The sequence below is a fragment of the Diceros bicornis genome, chromosome 11 (genome assembly GCF_020826845.1).
Source record: "Diceros bicornis minor isolate mBicDic1 chromosome 11, mDicBic1.mat.cur, whole genome shotgun sequence".
In the NCBI taxonomy this organism is placed as follows: Eukaryota; Metazoa; Chordata; class Mammalia; order Perissodactyla; family Rhinocerotidae; genus Diceros; species Diceros bicornis.
Window position 1 is genome coordinate 25554493 of NC_080750.1, and position 20873 is coordinate 25575365.

At 35.2% G+C, this 20873-nt stretch overlaps 1 long non-coding RNA gene across 1 annotated transcript in view; it reads left to right on the top strand.

Annotated features, from left to right (window-relative positions):
* Window positions 1-20873, top strand: part of LOC131411129 (uncharacterized) — a 48397-nt gene that overhangs the window by 14954 nt on the left and 12570 nt on the right. Inside the window, exon 2 of the long non-coding RNA XR_009221500.1 lies at window positions 2818-2859. This is a non-coding gene — a long non-coding RNA (uncharacterized LOC131411129). The remainder of the gene's footprint in view (window positions 1-2817; window positions 2860-20873) is intronic.

The window sequence follows — 20873 nt, forward strand, 5'->3', positions numbered from 1 at the left end:
CCAAAGAATTAAGAAAGTAGAAATTATTGAAGAAGGGAATCAGTACAACCCAAATGAGTAACAGGGATGATTAGTGCTCCCTATTTTGCTGGAAATATTTCAGGTCTTTTTGAAACGAGTTCAGGATTCAGAGACTTAAGGACTGAGATAGAAATAGTACTCAGAGGAACTTAACTTACAGATTGAATTTTAAATTAGGTTATATTCTTTATCTTTTCTCTATTAGTAAGTTGGATAAAGTACTGGCTCTAATTTTGTCATCTTAGAGTTTATATAACCATCGTCCATTTTACGTTAAAGAAATGAAATCAAAGACCTCTCCTCTGGTTAAAATATGAAATAAACAAAACAAAAGCACACATAAATTTCTTTTGGAAGTTTTCTTGAATGTGAATTTCTTTAATTCCATTATAATTTGCCAAATTCATTACCTCAATAAAGTTCCTCAATTATTTGCAGGAATAGAAAAAAACACAATGGCACAAGTAATTACAAATAAAGGATTTGAGATATGGGAACTCTTAAGATGTTGTTTACCACCAGAGCCAATGTTAATAAACATTGTGCATTTCTTGAGGTGGACCTATACGAAATTGCTGATTTCACCATTTTTTTAACCTACAGAAATGTCAATTTCTCATTGCTTGAACCCAATACAGGCTCCCAGAACTCTAATTTTATTGACCTTGGCTAGAGATATAAATTTTGGACTCATCAGGCTATATAAATGCTATAAATAGAAACGGAAAAATACATCAAATGAGAAGAGAGCTGGGAAACGTAGACATTTAGCGTGCGTGCAGGGGGGTGGACCAAGCTGTCTGGGAGACTGAGAAGAAGCTGTCAACAGCACGAGCCAAAACAATAATAATATAACCGACTCAACCGGTCCCACAAATAGGTTGAAATAACATGGGTTTCAAGGTTATTCCGGCTGTCAACAGCCTATGTGTATTATATAAGGAAGAAAATTCAATTAACATATTTTACTATGAACCAAGGACAAATTGTGACAATACAGATTAGCCCATGTTGCCAACGTACAAAGGAAAAACAATCTATGCATAAAATACGTTTGACAAAATTAAAAGTGTATTTTTGGAAGATATTACTTATTTTAGGCAAGATGTATTCTTTTAAGATATAGACCACCATATGTCAAGTAGTGTGCCATCTCACATGTGATTATGCTATTGACACATCAATAAAGATGGTAGCTAGAAGCTATTCTTTCAGTAAGCTCTCTCTCCCTTCCTCTTACTCTTTTTCACCTCGTTTCTAATAATCACCCACCCTCTCCACCAAAGTTGATGATAAACCCACCTTCTGAGGAATACAATACATTTAGCCAAGAAGTGAAATAAAACTATAATATCATGAAGGGAGATTTTAAAATATATAAAAGTAAAAGTGATTAAGTACTTTTCACATTTTATTTCAAGTATATTTTCATTAGTTATTTTTATAGTACGATGTCTACATCTTAAAGATATTATACTTTTTAAATAAGGAAAAAAGTTTTGAATTATATGTTGTCATAAAAGCAACTGTTAACATAATTCCAGCAAGGTTACTAGTTTTCAGGTTTTGAAATGGGAGTTTGAAAGGTTGAAGAGTTAATGAAGAATGTTTAAGGAAAAATTGTCAGAAATCATTAGGAAGCAGCTGGAGAAAAATCCCAGAGATAGTCACAGCTTTATAGGAAGGGTTAATAGAACGAACAAATAATAAAAACTGTCTCTTACAAGCTCAGAAATCTACAAAAGGAATTAAGGAGAGAAGAATCTCCCCTCACCACCAAATGGGAGCTATAAAATTATAGAATTGATTAAAGTTTCAGGTTTGATGCCGCAGACAATTTGTCTCTGTTTTCTGGATTTTTCTGTTGTGGAAATTCATATGAATTGAACCATATAATATGTGGTCTTTTGTGTCTGGTGTCTTTCACTATACATAAGGTTTTCAGGGTTCATCCATGTTGTAGCATGTATCAGTATTCCATTCCATGTTATGGCCGAATAATACTCCATCATATGGACACAGTGCATTTGTCTATCCGTTCTTCCGTCTATGGACACTTGGGTTGTCTCCACCCCTTCCCTATCATAAATACTGCAACCAAAAACATTCACACACGAGTTTCTGTTTGGAAATATGCTTCCATTTCTCCTGGGTGTTGTCCTGGGTACATACCTGGAGGGGAATTGTTGAGTCATATGGTTATATCTACGTTTACTCATTTGAGGAACTGCCAGACTGCTTTCCAAAGTAATTGCACCATCTCCTACATTCCCACCAGCAATGCACAGGGTTCTGATTTCTCCATATCCTTACCAACATTAGTGTTACGTGACCTTTTTGATTCTAGCCATCCTCATGGTTGTGAAATGGCATCTCACTGTGATTTTTATTTGCATTTTCCTGGTGACAAATGATAATGAGCATCCCTTCATGTGCCCATTGACCATCTGTATATCTTCCATGGAAAAATGTCTACTCAGATCCCCTTGTCCATGGTTTAATTGGTTTAGCTTTTTATCATTGAGTGGTAAGAGTTCTTTATATACTTTAGATACAAGTCCCTTATTAGATATATGATTTGCAAATATTTTCTCCCATTCAGTGGGTTATCTTTTCACTTTCTTGATGTCCTTGGAGACATAAAACTTATAAATTTTGTGGAAGTTCAATTTATCTACTTTTTGTTACTTATGCTTTTGGTGTTATATCTAAGAATCTTTTGCCAAATTCAAGGTCATGAAATTTTAAACCTATCTTTCTTTCTAAAAGTCTTACTGTTTTTGCTCTTATATTCAGGTTTGTGATTCCTTTTGAGTTGATTTTTACACGTGGTGTGAGGTAAGTGTACAACTTCATTCTTTTACATATGGCTATGCAGTGTTCCAGGACCATTTGTTGAAAAGAATATTTTTTCCCCATTAGATGGTCATGGTACCCTTGTCAAAAAATCAGTTGATCATAGATATATGGGTTTGTTTTTGGATTCTTAATTCTAATCCATTGATCTTTATCTCTATCCTTGTGCCAATACCACCCTGTCTTGATTACCATTTCTTTGTAGTAAGTTTTGAAATTGGGAAGTATGAGTCTTCCTATTTTATTCTCCTTTTTTCAGGAATTTTTTTCTATCCTGGGTCCCTTGTAATTCCACGTGAATTTTAGAGTCATCCTGTTAATTTGTACAAAAAAAAGTTATCTAGGGTTCTGATAGGGATTGCATTGAATTTGTAGATCCAGTTGGGGCATATTGCCATTTTAACAATGTTAAGTCTTCAAATTAATGAGCACAGGATGTTTTTCCATTTATTTATATCTTTTATTTATTTTAACAATATTTTGTAGTTTTCAGAGTATAAATTTTGCACTGCTTTTGTTAGATTTATTCCTAAGTATTTTATTCTTTTTGATGTGATTGTGGAAGGAATTGTTTTTTTCTCAATGTCATTTGTGGATTGACCATTCCAAGCTATATTTTTATACAAATCCCTGAATTATAATTATGAAATCCATTATTTCAGTTATTTACATTTGAAAAACATGATTGTTAGGAAAATATTGAATTAAAAAAATGACCAACATCTTTTTATCTTTTGATTCCAAAAGTAATACATATTAATTGGAACATTTTATGAAATGTTACAAAATAATTAACTTATTGTCTAAAGGTAACTACAAACATTTTGGTGTAATGTCATTGAGTTTCTTGGCATAGAGACAAAATATAAAAAGAAATATATGGATGTAATATATAGAAAAATACATAGATATAAATGTTAATGTACCTATATAAAACTTTATATCCTGCATTTTGACTTATTTTTATATCAGAGCATCTTCTCATATTAAGTAATATTCTTTAAAAATGTCATTTTTGAAGAGAACATACTACTCCATATGGATAGGTGGCATTTAATCCTTCACCTACAGGAAACAGTTAAGTTGCTTTCAAATTTTACTATTACAAATAATATTTTAATGAAAATCCTTTTATTTTTTATAGCTTTATGGAAATTTCATTTTTCTTTTGAGCATGACGTAGTAGAAGTAAAATTACTGGGCCTAACATAAAAATAATATTTTCTTCTAAAAAATATAGTTTTCTCTATATTTAATTGAAATATACATTCCTTCAACTTTAAACACTCCTAAAATCCCAGTTCACAGATGGGTTTTTTCAGAAGTTTCTCCCTCATATACCCAACAAAAATAACATATCTATCATTTTCTATATATTTATGACACTTTCTTGTATCTTTGCTGATTATTTCTTCTTGCTATAGTGTCTTTGTCCCATGTTATATCCTATTTCTTCAGAGCCTGTTTCAAAAAGACACCTCTTCTACAAAATTTTCCATGATTTTCTTTGCTTTGAATAACCTATGTAACCCTTCTCTCTCTCTCTCTCCTCTGGCCATGAGTTATTGGGGTCTATTTCTTTTATCCCCTACTAAACCATGGTTTCCATAGTATTAGTATCATTATCAATGCATATTTTCTTTATGCATAAAAGAATCTCAAGTACTTGTTGCACAAATAAATTAATTACATCTGTATGTTACACAAAATTGCAAGGGGCTTTGATCTTACAGCACTTCCTACTTGTGATAATTCATTCTGCAGCAAGTAAACAACTTGAAAAAAGGAAAAACCTGTGAACTGATTTTGTTAATTTGAACCATGTGAATTTTAGTACATGTTCATCGAATTGTGTGTTATGATGTTCTCAAATATCAGGACACTGTGAAATCAAGTGTAGCAATATGCTCGGTATTTAAATCTCACTAATGATAGAACTTAGTTTTGCAATTATGACTTATTCATCTTTGAATATTAATTACATTTGATAACAATATCTAATATCTATATTGAGAGTAGGTTAGCGTATGCATAATTAATTGGGGAGGAGGTTAGAAATCAATATTTATAAGCTATGATGTTCACTGTTTCTCATTGTAAATATCACTAATAAGTTTATAGGAAATCCATTTTGGACTAATGTTTTGAAGGAGAAAAAAAAAATCCATCCTTATTATTTCACTCCCTAAAACTGGAAATTGTTTTGTTTTCAAGAAAATAAAGGATTTTTTTAAATAAAGCTTTCATTTATATACATTTTTGTTTTGAGTTTTGCTACATCAGTTATTCCTCCCGAACCTTTATTTATGGAGGTTACCCTCTGGTGGAATGAAGTAATTAATTTGAAGAGGAAATACGTTCAAAATCAGAATGTCATAAGATGGAAAGTTTCTTTACTCATCTGTAAAATTGCTCCCTTTATCAAAAAAAGAGAAGGGGTGCAAACAATCCAGGAGACAGCTCTTCTGGGGAGTGAAGACAGCGTATAGAATACATATTTAAAAATAAGTGAGGAAGAAAAGGTTTTTGCCACCTGTAATATTAACAAGCCAAATATATTTGAGGACACCAAGTGGCACAAAAGAACATAATTTTCCTGATTCCAGTTTTGTTTTTGATTTTTACTTCCTAACTTCTGATTCTTATTTATTAGACTCTTCCTTTTACCCTATTTTATACTTCTAGGATAAGAATTGTTATGTGTAAATGGAATAGCAGTCATCTTATGCTTGTTTTGTAGACTGAAATTCCATTTCTTCCCTTCCGAGCAGGCACAAATTCACACTAGTTCATTTGTTAAAGAGAGGTGATGGAAAAAAAGAAAACACACACACATACACACACAAAGCAAAATTGTGTATGTTATTGGTAAAGGATGTCCCTGTACTCATATCTGTTTGACTCCAAAATGCCCAATGGCCAAATGCAGAGCCCTTCTCTGTAAAATATATTATGTACAAACTTTACCTTATGTATCTCCTTAAATCAAAATTACACAGATTGATGACTATCGTTTAGATTTCTCTCTTTTAAAACACTGTTGGGTGGCCAGCCCAGTGGCGTAGTGGTTAAGTTTGCGCACTTCGGTGGCCTGGGGTTTGTGGGTTCAGATGCCGGGCGCAGACCTGCTCACTGCTTATCAAGCTATGCTGTGGTAGCACCCCACATAAAATGTAGAGGAAGATGGGCAAGATTTTAGCCAGGGCCAATTTTCCTCAGCTGAAAGAGGAGGATTGGCAACAGATGTTAGCTCAGGGCTAATCTTCCTCACCAAAAAGAAAAAACATAGTCAGGTCAAGTGATGCCAAATTTCTAATGAGTAGTAGTTCACTGCAGTTTTTATCAAGGTCCTGAAGGTTTTTGTTGTGGTGGTTTTCTAATAGTGCATCACTATGAAAACTTGGGCATTTATTTGAGATGTACATTTAAAATGTCTATGCTTTATATCCGTGACCTTGGTCCCACTGAGTCAATGGATTTTAGGTTTCACAATGTATTTTATATAAGAATGAAATCATCCTAAAAGCCTTTAATAAGTATAATATTTACCATACTATATTTTATACTTCTGTTTTCTTTTCTGAGTTTTACAGTAGATTATGAACTCATTGGTGGAAGGGATTATACCTTTTACAATGTTGAATTGTATGACTTTGCCAATTTTCAACTATTTTTTACTTACTAAAAATAACAATATCATATGACAACTTAATATACCTACCTCTTCAGTGCCTAACTCTATTTAAGGAACATAGTAACTATTCAGTTGTTTGATGGGTAAATGAAAAATGAATGGTGACATACATTCTAAGAATTCTTAAACAACCTGAGTGTGTTTTCCTACTCTTTTGTTTCCTTGTTCTTATTCACTGAAGAAGAAAAATAGAAAACAGAACTCTTGCTTGCTAGGTAATACATAAAAAAACTGTCCATCTGCTCCCCTGATACCACACGCGCACACACACACACACACACACACAAACACAAACAGCCACACAGCCCAGGAAATCTCACAGGCACTTCGCATAGATTATTTTCAGCATACACTCCACCTTGCATGCTGCACCGGGGAAGCTTGGATCTTGTCCAGTCATACATGTGAACACAGGAGAAATAGATACATACGTATCTCCTCATAGTAAGTGCCTGGTGTCTGGATCTTCTTCCTGGTTAGAGCTATGTGACTAAGTGTGGTCCCCTCTGACTCAACCTTCCACTATCCTCCACTTTCTCAGAAATTCTGCTCCCGCAATCAGTAAACTGCACTGAGTCTTCAGCTTCTTTCTTCTGTCCACTTATTTGCTTTAACCGAATTCCAGCCCCTACTTGGAAGCCCTCTCTGGGGTGGGGGTTCAACCTTTCACACTTCTCTTATATCAAAGGTTTCCTCCTAGTATCCCACTACCACCCCTCCGCCCATGTCTAAGCCACTGTGTCTTCACCCTGTGGAACACCCCTTGCTGTTTGGAATCTCACGCCATCCAGCACCTTGGCATGAGCTCTCCTTTCATCACTCACACTTAGAAAGCCCAAGTCATGGATAAACGTAAATATCTGCCTTCTCCATGTCAGCGCTCTGACAATGCTAGGAAAAAAAAAAGCATATCCAGGAGAATCAGTGTTAAAGTCAAGATTACTGATCTCAACTAGACACCTGGCACTGCTGGCAACTTCTTATGTTCAGTTTCTCCCACTTTGAGAACAAATTTTCATACATGGGTCACTCTCCTCAAATCTGTTCCCTCATTCTCAGCTTGATAACGTTCTGCCTTAACAACACTAAACCTTTAAACATGCCAGCATGTTCTATCTTTCCTTGTTCCTTGCCTCCTCTTATAATAAGAACCGTGTTCCTCTTCACATCTAAGGTCTCCATTCTCTGCCTGAAATCCTCCTGAGCTAATCTCATGATTTTATCTGCACTCTATCCACAGCGTCCTTTCTTTTCACCACTCCCTCTCCTATCCCACTCTGATGATCCTTTGGCCACACCAGGATCACCAATACACTGTCTCTGAAGCCTTCATGTGCTCTCTTCCCTCCTTATGCGGCTTAAATTCAGGGCCAATCATTGAAATCATACCCTCTTGCTTATACATTGACTCCTTTACCCTCTTGCTACAGAGTACTTACTTGGTGAAACCACAAACCTGGTTACATCCAACCCTCAGTTTGTTCTGAGCTTGCTCCCTGCAGCTGAACGTGGCTGGAGAAAATTATTGAGTCATGTAGACTGTGCACAGTTTACATTTTTGGCATGAACCACAAATGAAACTTTAATGCTGCATTCCAATCATACTAAATTTACTTAGTCCGTACACACTCCCATGCTTGAAAATTATTTGCTCCTAGATAAATGTTTTGCCATTCTCCTCTTTTCTCAAAACTCCTTTCTAAATTTCTCAGAATACAACCACTTCTCATCATTTCTGCTTCTATCACGCTGGTCCACGACCCCATCATCTTTTATCTGGATACTGTTGTAACCTCGTGTCTCTTTCCAATGGCTATGGTCTGATGTTTGTTTCCCCCCAAATTCATATGTTGAAACCTAATGCCCAATGTGATGCTATTAGGAGGTGAGGCTTTTGGGAGGCGATTAGGTCATGAAAGTTCTGCCCTTATAAAAGATGTCCAAGAGAGTTCTCTTACCCCTTCTGGTATGTGAAGATACAGTGAGAAGTTGGCAGTCTGCAACCCAGAAGAGGGCCCTCACCAGAAAACAACCATGCTGGCACCTGATCTTGGACTTCCAGCCTCCAGAACTGTGAGCGGTATACTTCTACTCTTTATAAGCCACTCAGTCTGTGGTATTTTGTTATAGCAGCCTGAACAGACTGAGACACCAACACTTCTCTCAAATGTCTATTCTCAACACAGAAGATATGAATATAACACAAACATACATATAAATTACAAATATAAATTTGATAATATCATTCCTCCAAAACCATTTAGTGGTTTTCCATTTCAATCGGAGAAATATCCAAAGTTTTTCAATGGCCTACAAGGTTCTATATAATCTTGGCCCCTCTTTATTTTTGTGCCATGTCTCCTACTCTCAACTTTGTTCTCTTTCTTTATCTCAGGTCCTGCCTAAGGACCTCTGTCATAGTCATTTTCTATTCTTGAGATATTCTTCCCTCAAACACTTGAATGGCTAAATCTCTCACCTTCTTCGTGTTGTCTTTTCCTTGAAGGCTGACAATGACCTAATTTTAAATTGCAAACCCTACTCTCAGCTTTCCTGATCCCCCTATGTGCTTTATTTTCCATAGCATTTTACTGCTTATAATGTGCTGGTGTTTTACTTGTTTATTATGCTATTACTGATTTTACTTGTTTCTTTACCATCTTCCATTGATAGAATGACACCTTTTCTGTTTTTTAGCTTTTACGTCTGAACTGCCTAGAACAGATCCTCACACAATAACACTCAAATATTTGATGACAATGTAGACGAAGTGATAAGATCGGTCCCTCCACCTTCTCTCACAATTCCATTTATCTTATCTACTGCTGAGGTTATATTAAACCTTGTACTAAATCTTACATCTGTTTCATCCTGTATCTTCTACTTCTCCCTCTGTCCTCATCCCCATTACCGTTTACAGCTCAAGTATTCATGATCTAAAAAAAAAAAACCCTTCCTCAGTCCTAAGCCAACTTTATCTTTAGTATTAGCTTTTTTCTATACTTTCAAGTCAAAATTTTTTAGAAAAATAGGAATAATTGTTGACTCCATTTCCTCATCCCATTTAAACCTCTACTCCTACTTCTTGCTCTGAACTTCATCATGCTTACTTAGAATACTTTTTCCCGCTACTTCTAAACCATAAGTTCTCTTGGGTTTTCTTCTACCTCACTCCCATCCTGTTCAGCGGAAGATTCCTATAGTAGACTGTTAGTATTTGAGCCCCTCAAAGATCTGTCCTAGATCCTCTTACATTGTCACTCCTCACTTTTTCCCTGGACATCTCGTCCATGTCTACACCTTCAATTGTTCCCAGATACCAACATCTTCTGAATTTACATCTCCAGCCCAGACCTCTCTCCTGAGATCTGGAACCACACTTTCCATATAAATGCACCAAGGGCATCTAAAAATATGTTACACTAATTATTCATCTTGTCTCGCAAATCTCTGCTCCTTCCTCCATGTTTCCTATCATTGTGTACCATATCATGAATCATTTACTCTAGCACTCAGGCAGTGAGAACTGTCAGTTCTACATCTTTAATTATGTTGTCACACTAGTCTTTTTTTATTCCTCAATCTTCACTACCACTGTCTTTCTCTGTGACTGTCATCTCTTGACTGAATAATTTTTATGTGTTTCTCACTTTAAGTCATTTTCCAATTCTACAAAGAGTTATCTTACACATCCAAATCTTATCATTACTTTCTCTGATTAAATTTCTTAGTGACTCCATGTTCCCCACTTGGCATAATGTAAAGGACCATTTAGATTAGAATCTGCTCTTTGCATCAGTTTCAAACCTCATCCTTCTTAATTACCTATACCCCTCCCCGGCATTCCTCCTGCACTGAACTACTTGCAATTCCCTGGATGTAACAGATTTCCTCTCTCAACTCTGGTCCATAGTACCTCATCTTGCCTCATATGAACTGCATTTTCCTCAACACATGAGCTCCACTGGTACTCTCCATCTACATTTTTATTGACATGACACGTTTTCCTTCAGGTCTTAGTCAAGACAGCCTTTTATTTGTGAACTCTAGGTGAGTTTTTCCTCTTTATGCTACTGTTCATGTTGTACTTCTGACTTCTCACTTCTCACACTAATTATAATCACTTTATGAGATGTATTTTTTCTCCACCTGACAAAGCAGGTAGAAAACAACACTTATGTATAATGCCTAATATATTACCTGGCACATTTACTTTTTATTTTTCATCAAAAAAAATTAATATGGTGATTATTATGCTTCAGGTGTAATAAATTAACTAATCGTCATAAAAATTCTGAGTTAGGTGGCAGTGTTATTGCAATTTCACAGATGAAAAAACTGAGGCTGAGAAAAGTTAACGAATTATAAAAGGTCAAGCAATTAAGTGGGTAGATAAGGTTAACTATTATTTGCTCACAAATATTATTTACTCTATAAATAAAAAAATGGATGACTTATGGCATGAGTGAACAAAATTTTCCTTTACTCAGATTACTAAATATTTGATACTAGAGACTGGGGTACACTTTTCAAGACTTGGTCTCTCTTCCCTATGGATGATTTTTTTTTCCCCAGGAAGTTACTCAGTCTCTCAGGCAAATATATTTCTGGCAGTCCACCTGCCAGTATGTGTCTTAATCTGAGCAGTAGACACAACAGGCAAAATTGGAACATTGGTTACATTAAGTTGAAGAGACCCCTTAATTACTGTAAGAGACCTTTTCCTGTGAATAGTTGTGCAGATTGTGTCCAGAACAAGGGCCTCTGGCCAAGGGGGCTAAAATCCAGCCCAGAATGTACTGTCATTTTGGAGGAAGAAATGACATTTTAACTAATTAATTTTCCCAGCAAGCAGGGGCATGTTTTCCAATTAGTCTGCCAGACTGGGTGTTTTTTGTCTTCCAATTTTATTTTCCTTCTAATTTTTTACAAGGCACCATATATGCTAGCAGATAGCCTGCCCAGGAGGGCCTAGATATTTAGGTGTATATTCTTTTCCAAGCCACAGGTCCTTGAGAAAGTTCCTTAAAATCAATTTTCTCATTTGGGGAATGGAGGTAATATAATATCTCACTCACAGTATTTGCTAGCTATCACCAGCTAATAATATGTTAAAAACATGGAATGATATAATGCATACAAAGGGACCAACACTTTGTGCTACATATAGTAACTACTCCATAAATATTGGCTCTTATCTTTAATATTTTTATTCCTTTAATGTCATTATTATTATTTTCTTTTAAAATTTTTCTTATAGGCATTGAATTTTAGCTTTGGATTGTGAAAACTGATAAAGATTAATGAGATAAATCACCTCTGAAGTTTTGATAAAACAAACGTTGAGACAGCAATCCCTCTCTAACACCATTCTCCAAATACTAGAACAGTACAAGCAAAAATTTGTTTTTGCATGTCCATTCTCTACTCAGAATTGCTATTAAACTGTCAAACAAAATTAAAAAATTTAGCATAAACTGTAGTGAAAAATGAAGGTGCTTTCTGTTCCTAAATTGGCAAATTTGGATAAATTTCTGAGCAATATGTCACAGACCATTCTAGACCAAGGGTAGCTATCAAGAAGAACCTGAAACAAGGTCTCAGGCGTATGTATCTGCAATGTGTGGTAGGCTGAATAATGACACCTCAAAAATGTCCAGGACTTAATCCCTGGAACGTGTGACTATGTTACTTTACGTGGTAAAAAAAGATTTGCAGTTTTGAGTAAATTAAGGATCATGGGATGAGGAGACTATCCTGGATTATCTCAATGAGCCAGATGCAGTTACAAGGGTCCTTACAAGTGGGAGGTAGGAAGATCAGAGTCAGTAGAAGGAGACATGACAACAGAATTAAGAGAATAGAGTGATGCGAGGAAGGGTATCATGAGTCAAGGAATGAAGGTGACCTCTAGACACTGGAAAAACCAAGGAAACAGGTTCTCCCCTAGTGTCTCCAGAAGGAACAGCCCTGCCAACATCTTGAATTTAGTCCAATAGAACGGATTTTGGATTTCTGACTTCCTGAACTATAAGATAATAAATCTGTGTTGTTTTAAGCCACTAAATTTGTGGTAATTTATTACACCAGCAATAAGAAACTAATATAGGAGGTGATCCCAGACAGCAGAGTAAGTGAGTGGGGAAGTGAGACAGGAAAAGAGGAAAAATCAATATCATCATCAGTCAAGTTGCTACTGCATATATCTGATACTTGATTCTTTTGGATAAATCTGGGAGCAATGTAGAATATATAGCTCTGAGTTTTCTACTCCCCACGAAGTTATGAAAAACCTGGGAGTTTTATGCACAAACATCCATCAGTCATCTGTTGAGGGGTGATCCTGAAGGTATTAGTTTCCTGGCACTTCTGGACTGCTATGTGGGCAGGTAAAGCAGGCTCTACTGGCTAGAGAAAGCCCATGGGTAAGGAACTACAGGCGCTGGTATTTGGAAGTCTACCTGTTGTACCCTGAAGCATAATTAAGAGGATGTTAGCAGGGCACTGATAGCGTCTACAAAGGTTTCTAATCTGTGTTTACTTGCTGTGAGCCAATGAACTGGGTGAACTTAGGAATTGTTCATATATTTTAGTGTTGCTTACACACACACACACACTCATAAATACATATATATACACACACTTATCTGAAATATAATGCTATTATGGAAGGAACTCCTCATGAATTTATCAAAGTTCTCACTGATTGGTGAAACAAAGTACACAAAAATAATTGTAAAAGTGAACTTTATGCCTTTTAGCCTTACAAAAAATGGGAAGATGATTTCAAATAGTAACAGAGTATGTCTACCTGTGTTTACTCCAAAGATGATAAGCTTTGCATAGGAGGTAAGGTTATCTTTTTAAAAAGCATAAAACTCTACATACATGAGTAGTGGATTGTGAATCACGACTTGTGAAAAATCAAGGAATCATGCAGGCAGCCATATAAAGACAATATGATAAACTAAAAGTAAGCCACATGGCTCTTTTCAAAATTAGTAACCTAAAGGGAAAAATGAAATATTCATCCTTAATAAAACTGAACATGATCTAATCCATCTGAAATCAAAACATTCAAGGAAGATTAGCCAAACATATAATCATGTACAACTTATCAGAAATATGAACCTAAACTCAGAACATTTTATATTAACCTTTTTCCAAAGTACCTCACAGAAAGCAGTTAAACTACCAGCATATTGTAAATATTAAATTAATGTTTATGTGGTGGTAAAATATGTGCATTAATATTATACCTACTTAACCACTATGAGTTTTTAACCCACAGTTGAATGATTTATTGATCAGTCATTCAATATTCAAAAAATATATATATTTTTTTTGTGAGGAAGATCAGCCCTGAGCTAACATCTGATGCCAATCCTCCTCTTTTTGGTGAGGAAGATTGGCCCTGGGCTAACATCCATGCCCATATTCCTCTACTTTATATGCGATGGCTTGACAAGCAGTTTGTTGGTGCGCACACGGGATCTGGGCCTGCGAACCCCAGGCTGCCACAGCGGAGCGCGAGCACTTTAACTGCTATGCCACCAGGCCGGCCTCTCAAAAATTATTTTTTGAACACATGTTATGTACCAGACACAATTTTAGGCACTGGAGATATAGATCTTATATTATAGAGAAGACAGACAATAAAGAAATAAGTAATTAAACATATAAAATGTAAAATGGTGGTGCATTAAATGGAGAAAGATAAAAGCATGACAGTGGATATAAAGTTCCAGGGGCAGGAGGAGATATGAAATTTTTAAGTGTTGTTTGGAGATGCTTTTAATGAGTGTAGTTCAGGGGAAAATTTGAGATTGGATTTACACATTTTATATTTGTCAGTGAATAAATGTTATTGAAAGCCACGGTTGAATTGAGTGCAAATAGAATATGATACCCACGGACTGGGCTCTGAAGCAACTCAAGGTTCACAGGTCAGGGAAGTGAAGGAATCAACAGCGAGATGGGGAACAGCAGTCACAGAGGTAGGAGGAAAACCAATCAAGTGTGGCATCCTTAAAGCCAAATTAAAAATGAAAAGAGTCACAAGTAGAAGTGAGAGGCCACTGCTGTGAAATGCTGCTGATTTCTTACAAGTGATGAAGACTACTCAATGTATTTACCAATGTGCAGTTTACCGATGCTCTTGAACAGAGCTGTTTTCTTGGACAGAGTAGGGGCACAGTCTTACTGGAGAGGATTTATTAGAGTGTGAGGAAGGGAATTGTACTTCAGTTCTATTTTTCTATTCTTTATCATAATTTCATTCATAAGTCTCTTCTCCATTAGACACCACGTAATTCAGGCCTTATTTTGGAGACAATTTTGTCTGTTTCATCCGTTTCTTTTCTGAGTTCTATCAGTTATCATTTTATATCTTTCTGATTTGCCATATCTATTTTGAAATTATGAATTTCTGATTCCAGTCTTCTTTCCTATCTTTGGTGTCAAATTATTTTGATACAAATGGGTATGAAGATCCAGTTTTCCTTTCCTTCACATGTCAGTGTATGTGTGTGTGTTGGAGCAGGAGTATTTTCATCTACTGAAAAGTTTTGATTCTTTTTTAATTCTTGCACTATTTTTTAAAAGAGAGCTGTGTTCTTGTTTTCCATTCATGTTTATTTTCATTCGATTGTCCTAAGACAACAGGCAATCAAAAGTAGAGGGAAGTGTAGAAGTTGTGCATAATTAATTTGGTTCTTAGTTTGTGTACATTCTATTCTATTTCCACCTGTATGTACGTTTCATTAAAATATGCCCTCATCATCTTGGTAGTTTTCTTCAGAATCTTTGATATCACATTTTGGTAGCACTCATACTTTACCACTGTGCTTATGAGGAACACCTTCCCTCTAAGTTTCTTCTTCTTTTCCCAGAAATAGTGCCTATTCAACCATACAGTTGTCTGTTATTTGATCCACTAGATCTCAGAGCTATTTTTGATATTTTTACAGTGAGTATGAAAACTTCTGTCTCTTGGGATAACCCTGGTTAGTATTTTCTGTTTTCCTCCCCCATCATGATTCTGCTGCTCTCTCTCCTACCCAATCCCTGCCTACTCTCCACTCTGGCTCAGACTCAACAGAAAATTCTGCTGGTCAGAGATCTGTATTCCCCCACAAACACAGAAACTAAAGTTTGTAGTATTCTCTGCCTTTTGGATAGGATAGAGTATAGGCTATAGGTGGTTTGATTTTACTTATTTTCTGTTTTGATTTGCGTGTGAGGTTTTTTTTATTTTTGCTTTGTTTTTTGAGAATGTGTGAAGAAATTTGTCAACTTCTCTTTAATCCCAAGAGAAGTTAAAATTCCCTCCTAATGTAGTACTATTATTCCTTTCTCCTATTGATATATATTAATATAGAAAAAACCTTTGTCGAATAAAACCTGGCTGGACATGGTAGTGACTCATTAATGATTAAATTCAATTTGAAATAAACAAAATTTGGGATCACTATTCCAGTTATAGTCTATGAATCTAAAGGATTCAAAGGAAAAGTTACAAACTAAAAGATAAACAACTTATATATATAAATGCAAAGAAACAACTATTTTATTCAGAAAAATGGAGATTATCAGGACAACTGAAACTTCTGTGATATATTAAAGAATGTTACAAAGAATTCAAGTTAATTTTTCCTACTAATAAATTTTAATAATCTGCAAAAGTATAATAATGATATATTTGATATAACGACTATAGGGAGCATTGTGGAATTTTCATTTCTGGAAATCATCAGAAGATAAAGTAGTATTTCTCTCTTTGTTTTTACGGAAGACTTGAATGAAGTATTTCCTGACCAAGATGAAATGAGATATTTGGCCTCTCAGTGTTGCTTTCAGCCATAACGTCAGTTTCTATGAACCAGCTGTATTTCTCACCTATTACACTGTGTTATCTTTATTCTTTTTGGTAAATTTCCCTTCCAGTTTCTATGGTGACAGCAGAAACATACCACTTGGTGCTCCTTATATCTTTCCATCCACTACTTTTGCCAAAAAAAAAAAAAAAAAAAAAAAAGTTGAAGGAGGTGGGAAATACTACAGAAGTGTTGAGCAGCTGGAAATACAAGAGCAAAATTTCCTGCAAATGTAGCTTCAATTTCATACTTAATTTATCTATACGACTCAACAAAATCACTTAACTACACAGAAATACTTAACATTTGAAATTGGAAAATTACTGCACTAATATCATTAGTAAGAACTATCATCAGCAACATAGAAAACACTCAAATATCTTTAATCCAGAAAATTTTAATTACCTAACCATGCTAAAAGTGACAAAATCATTTACCCAGCTGTTTTTCTGTTGCTTATAAAATAAGCCCTTGAGTTCAATGATAAGTTAAATGCTACTTTTGTATTCATGAAAAAGGAAGCAGTCTGAAAAGAGAGCAGCTGCCTCAATACTTTCAAGAAAACCTTCTATCTTTTGCAGAGTCACACACACATTCACATGCATGCATGTGCGTGCGTGCACACACACACACACACACACACACACACACACAGACTTGAATAGGTAATAACAATTTTTATCCTGCTTTACATTCTACTAAAACACACTTTGGTGTATCAATTGATGATAGATAAATTGACGGAATGGAAATAAAACTTTCCAATAAAGAAATTCTTTTCTGATGATTGTATAATTTTAATATTTGACATCATTTTTAAGACGTTCAAAAGACAGCAGTTATTTTTATTCTAAGTATAATGAGGTGCTATGAATGTAGTATTTTAAGGCCTCATCTAAGTTGCACTAGTATTTTCACTGCACTCAACTGAAAATAATCAATTATCATTAGAAGCCTACTTATATTCATCTGTCGAGGTTTAAAAAAAAGGAAATATTGCTGATATTGTTGCTGTCCAAGTCTATGAAAATACCTCAATTTTTAGATACGAACTTAGGATGTAGTGATAGTGTGTTTTAAGCATGTTACTTTTTGTGATTCTTTGTGTAGAAAATTTTCCAATATCTTGCCCTAATAAAATTCGTCTGTCAGACAGCTTTTAAGTTTTATTCAAAAATAATAATTATTTTTCATCTCATCTTCTTGATAAAGAACAAAAAATTTATTTATATACAAGCAAAACATATCTAAGAAATTACTTGTAACTAAAAAATTGGTTATGTAGCTTTAAGGCTCTATAATGTTTACTACATTATGAACATTCATAATTTCATTCCTATGGAAATCCTCTCCTTACGGGAATTCTTTGTTTTATTTCCTCTTTAACTTTTCTCAGTGTTTTTCTTCAGTTCCTTTACTCTGATTACTCGAGATGTTTGTGTTCTTCCTTTCTCCCTTCTCTCTTGAACCTAAGTATTTTTATCTAAGCTCATAGCTTTATTTTCTCCCCAACAACTCCTCCTGCTCATAAATAGATTTACTTGGTGTTAACAAAGTTTAAGCTTCAGAAACCATCATTTACATAGGCCCCATTTACAGATATTTTGCCAGATATTGTATTTTAAATTTAGATTTTATAAAAAGGCCTCCAAAATTGTACAAGTTTCTGGCACTGTAAAACTTGCATCAGCCCCTTCCCTTGATCGTATACACTTAAATTGAGTCCCAAAAGCATACTTAGGATTTCCTTTAGACATTTCCACCTAGATATGCTTTCCAACAGGGGGGAATTCACACAGGTATCCCAAACTCAGTATGTACAGTCTGAATTTCTATCTATACTCTAACCTTCTCTTGTGGTAATCCCTATACTAGCAATTTAATTTTCACCAAGCTAGTCACCCAATTAAGAAATGTGCCTAGCATCCCTAATGTCCCATATATTTCAGCCCAAAAGAGACACGATGAAACTCATTTTAAGCATGATACACAAAATCCTGAATATGACCTCTCCTGCTCATTTGCCTCTCCTGCTCAACTACCATAAATTGTCTATAAACCATCCATATTATATATAGATCCATTAAACCTGTAAGACCTCTCTGCCTTTGAATTTAGTATGTCTTGTGCTTAAGATAGTCTCCATCTTTCCTTCTAATTTAGTCATCATTGAAACCTGGGCTTATACTTAACATCACTTTCTATCACTTTCTAAGTCTTTTTGAAAACTTCCTTCATCGGTATTTACCCATTCTCTTGGAATGTACACATTTTCTCTTTCATGACAGCAATGTATTTTGAATCTCTTTTAGAGCTCTTTTTAAATCAAAATTTATTAAAATGGATTATGTTCATTCTTAGCTCAACCAGAGGACTTCAATACCCATGATGAAGACACTATTTTATTTATTTTTATATCCTTACTGCCTAACACAATAATGGCACAAATAATAGGACCCAGTAAGTATGTCGAATGAATGGGTTTACTGGTTTATTTTAGATGAAACTTTTGTGTACCAACCTAGCACCAAATCCTCCACTTGTGCCCATGACCCCATCCACTCTTCTATTTATTCAGGACATCGTTTGAATAATTGTTTCATCTGTCTCTTGTCTCTCTTGTATCATTTTTTTCCTCTCTGCTAGATTATTTCCATTGGCATCAAACTTGCCCAATATTTCTTATCTTTAAAAAGTTCACCCCTCACCGTGCTTGTCCTCTGACTGTCACTCTATTTGCTCCTTTCTAAAACAAATCTCTAAGAAAGAGTTGCCTAAACGTGTCTCTAATTCCTTTTTTATTATTGTGGCTTGAATCTTGTATATTCAAGCTTTATTCTCATTTTCCACTCCATCATTTCTGTTCATGTCAAGGGCACCAGTGAAATCCATTTTGTTAAATATTCACTTTTTGTCTTTATCTTCTTGGACTTATTAATGTATTTGATACTGTTGATGAGATTCTTCTCCTTAAAACACTTTCTTTACTTTGTTTCTCTTCCCACCTTATTAGTTGCTCTTTCTTAGTCTTCTTTGCTCTGATTCTCTGCCCTCTTAATTTGGAAAAATCCAGAGCTCTCTGTTTGGAAAACTTCTAGTATTTTGCATGTGTGTATGTATACATGTTATCTTAAGCAGTGTCATGCTTTAAATATCACTCATATGGCAACATTTCAAAAATTTGTAAATCCAGGTCAGACTTCACTTTTGAGCTCCAGACATATATCCAAAAGCTTATTTGACATGTTCCCGCTTCTATCCAATAGACATCTCAACTTAACATATTCAAAAACTCTAAATTAACTTTTCCATTCAGTTGCTCCATTGGTAAAGAGTAATGTTACTCCTTAAGTTTCTCAGCACCCAACACCCGGAGTTATCCTATGTTCTACTCTTCTTTCATGTTCTTTCTCTCAAATGCCATATCAGATGATCAGTAAATCCTGTTGATTCTACCTTCGAAATGTATCCAGCATGCAATCACTTCTTATTTCCTTTACAGCCATCATCCTAATCCAAGCCACCATTGTATCTTACCTGGATTGTTGTAGCATCATCTAAAGTGCTCTCCCTGATTTTGTCCCTGTCCCTCTGAAGTGTACCCTCAATTCAGCAGCCAAAATGATCCTTTGCAAATTAAATCAAATCAGATGAATCTGCTTGAAACTCTCCCATGGCTTCCCCCCTTTTACTCAGAGTCCAGCCTTTCTTTCCCTACACTGCACTGCAATGCCATAGAAGATTTTTTTTGTGTCTCAAAATGCCCTCCATCTGTTCATTTTCTGACCTTATATCTTACTATTTCCCACCTTTCATTCCATGCCAACCACTCTGCTCTGGTTGCTAATTCTCAATCATGCCAAGCATGTGCTTGCCTTAGGACCTTTATACTCAGTTTCCTTTGACTAGAACTTTCCCCCAGGTGTGATACAAGGAACAGTTTCTTCAGCTCTCTGCTCAAATATTACCACATAAATGAGACTATTCTTGAACATACTATGTAACTCTCCCCTCCTCTCGCATTAGCATTTCCTATCCCATCTCCTTCCCATAGATTTATTTCACAGTGCTTATCACAATCTTTCTCAACAAATATTTACTTTATTATTGTCCCTTAGATAAGATTAGCCAAACAGATGCAAAGAAAAATCTTCTTCCCTAAATACTATTCTCAGACATTTTTGAGAAGATCTGATTCTACCTGAATTAGTTTATTAATTTTTTATGGGTTTTTCCCCTGGTATTTATTTCTAGCCATAATTATTTACCTTTAAAACATATCCTTACTCTCTGCATTTCCAGATATTGAAGTTAAATTTTACCTATTTTTTTTCTATTGTTATTATATTTTCCTTTGAGAATATGGTCCCTTTATTGATTCTCTTACAGTATTCAGTTAATTAACTCTCTTAGGCTTTCTCAGATTT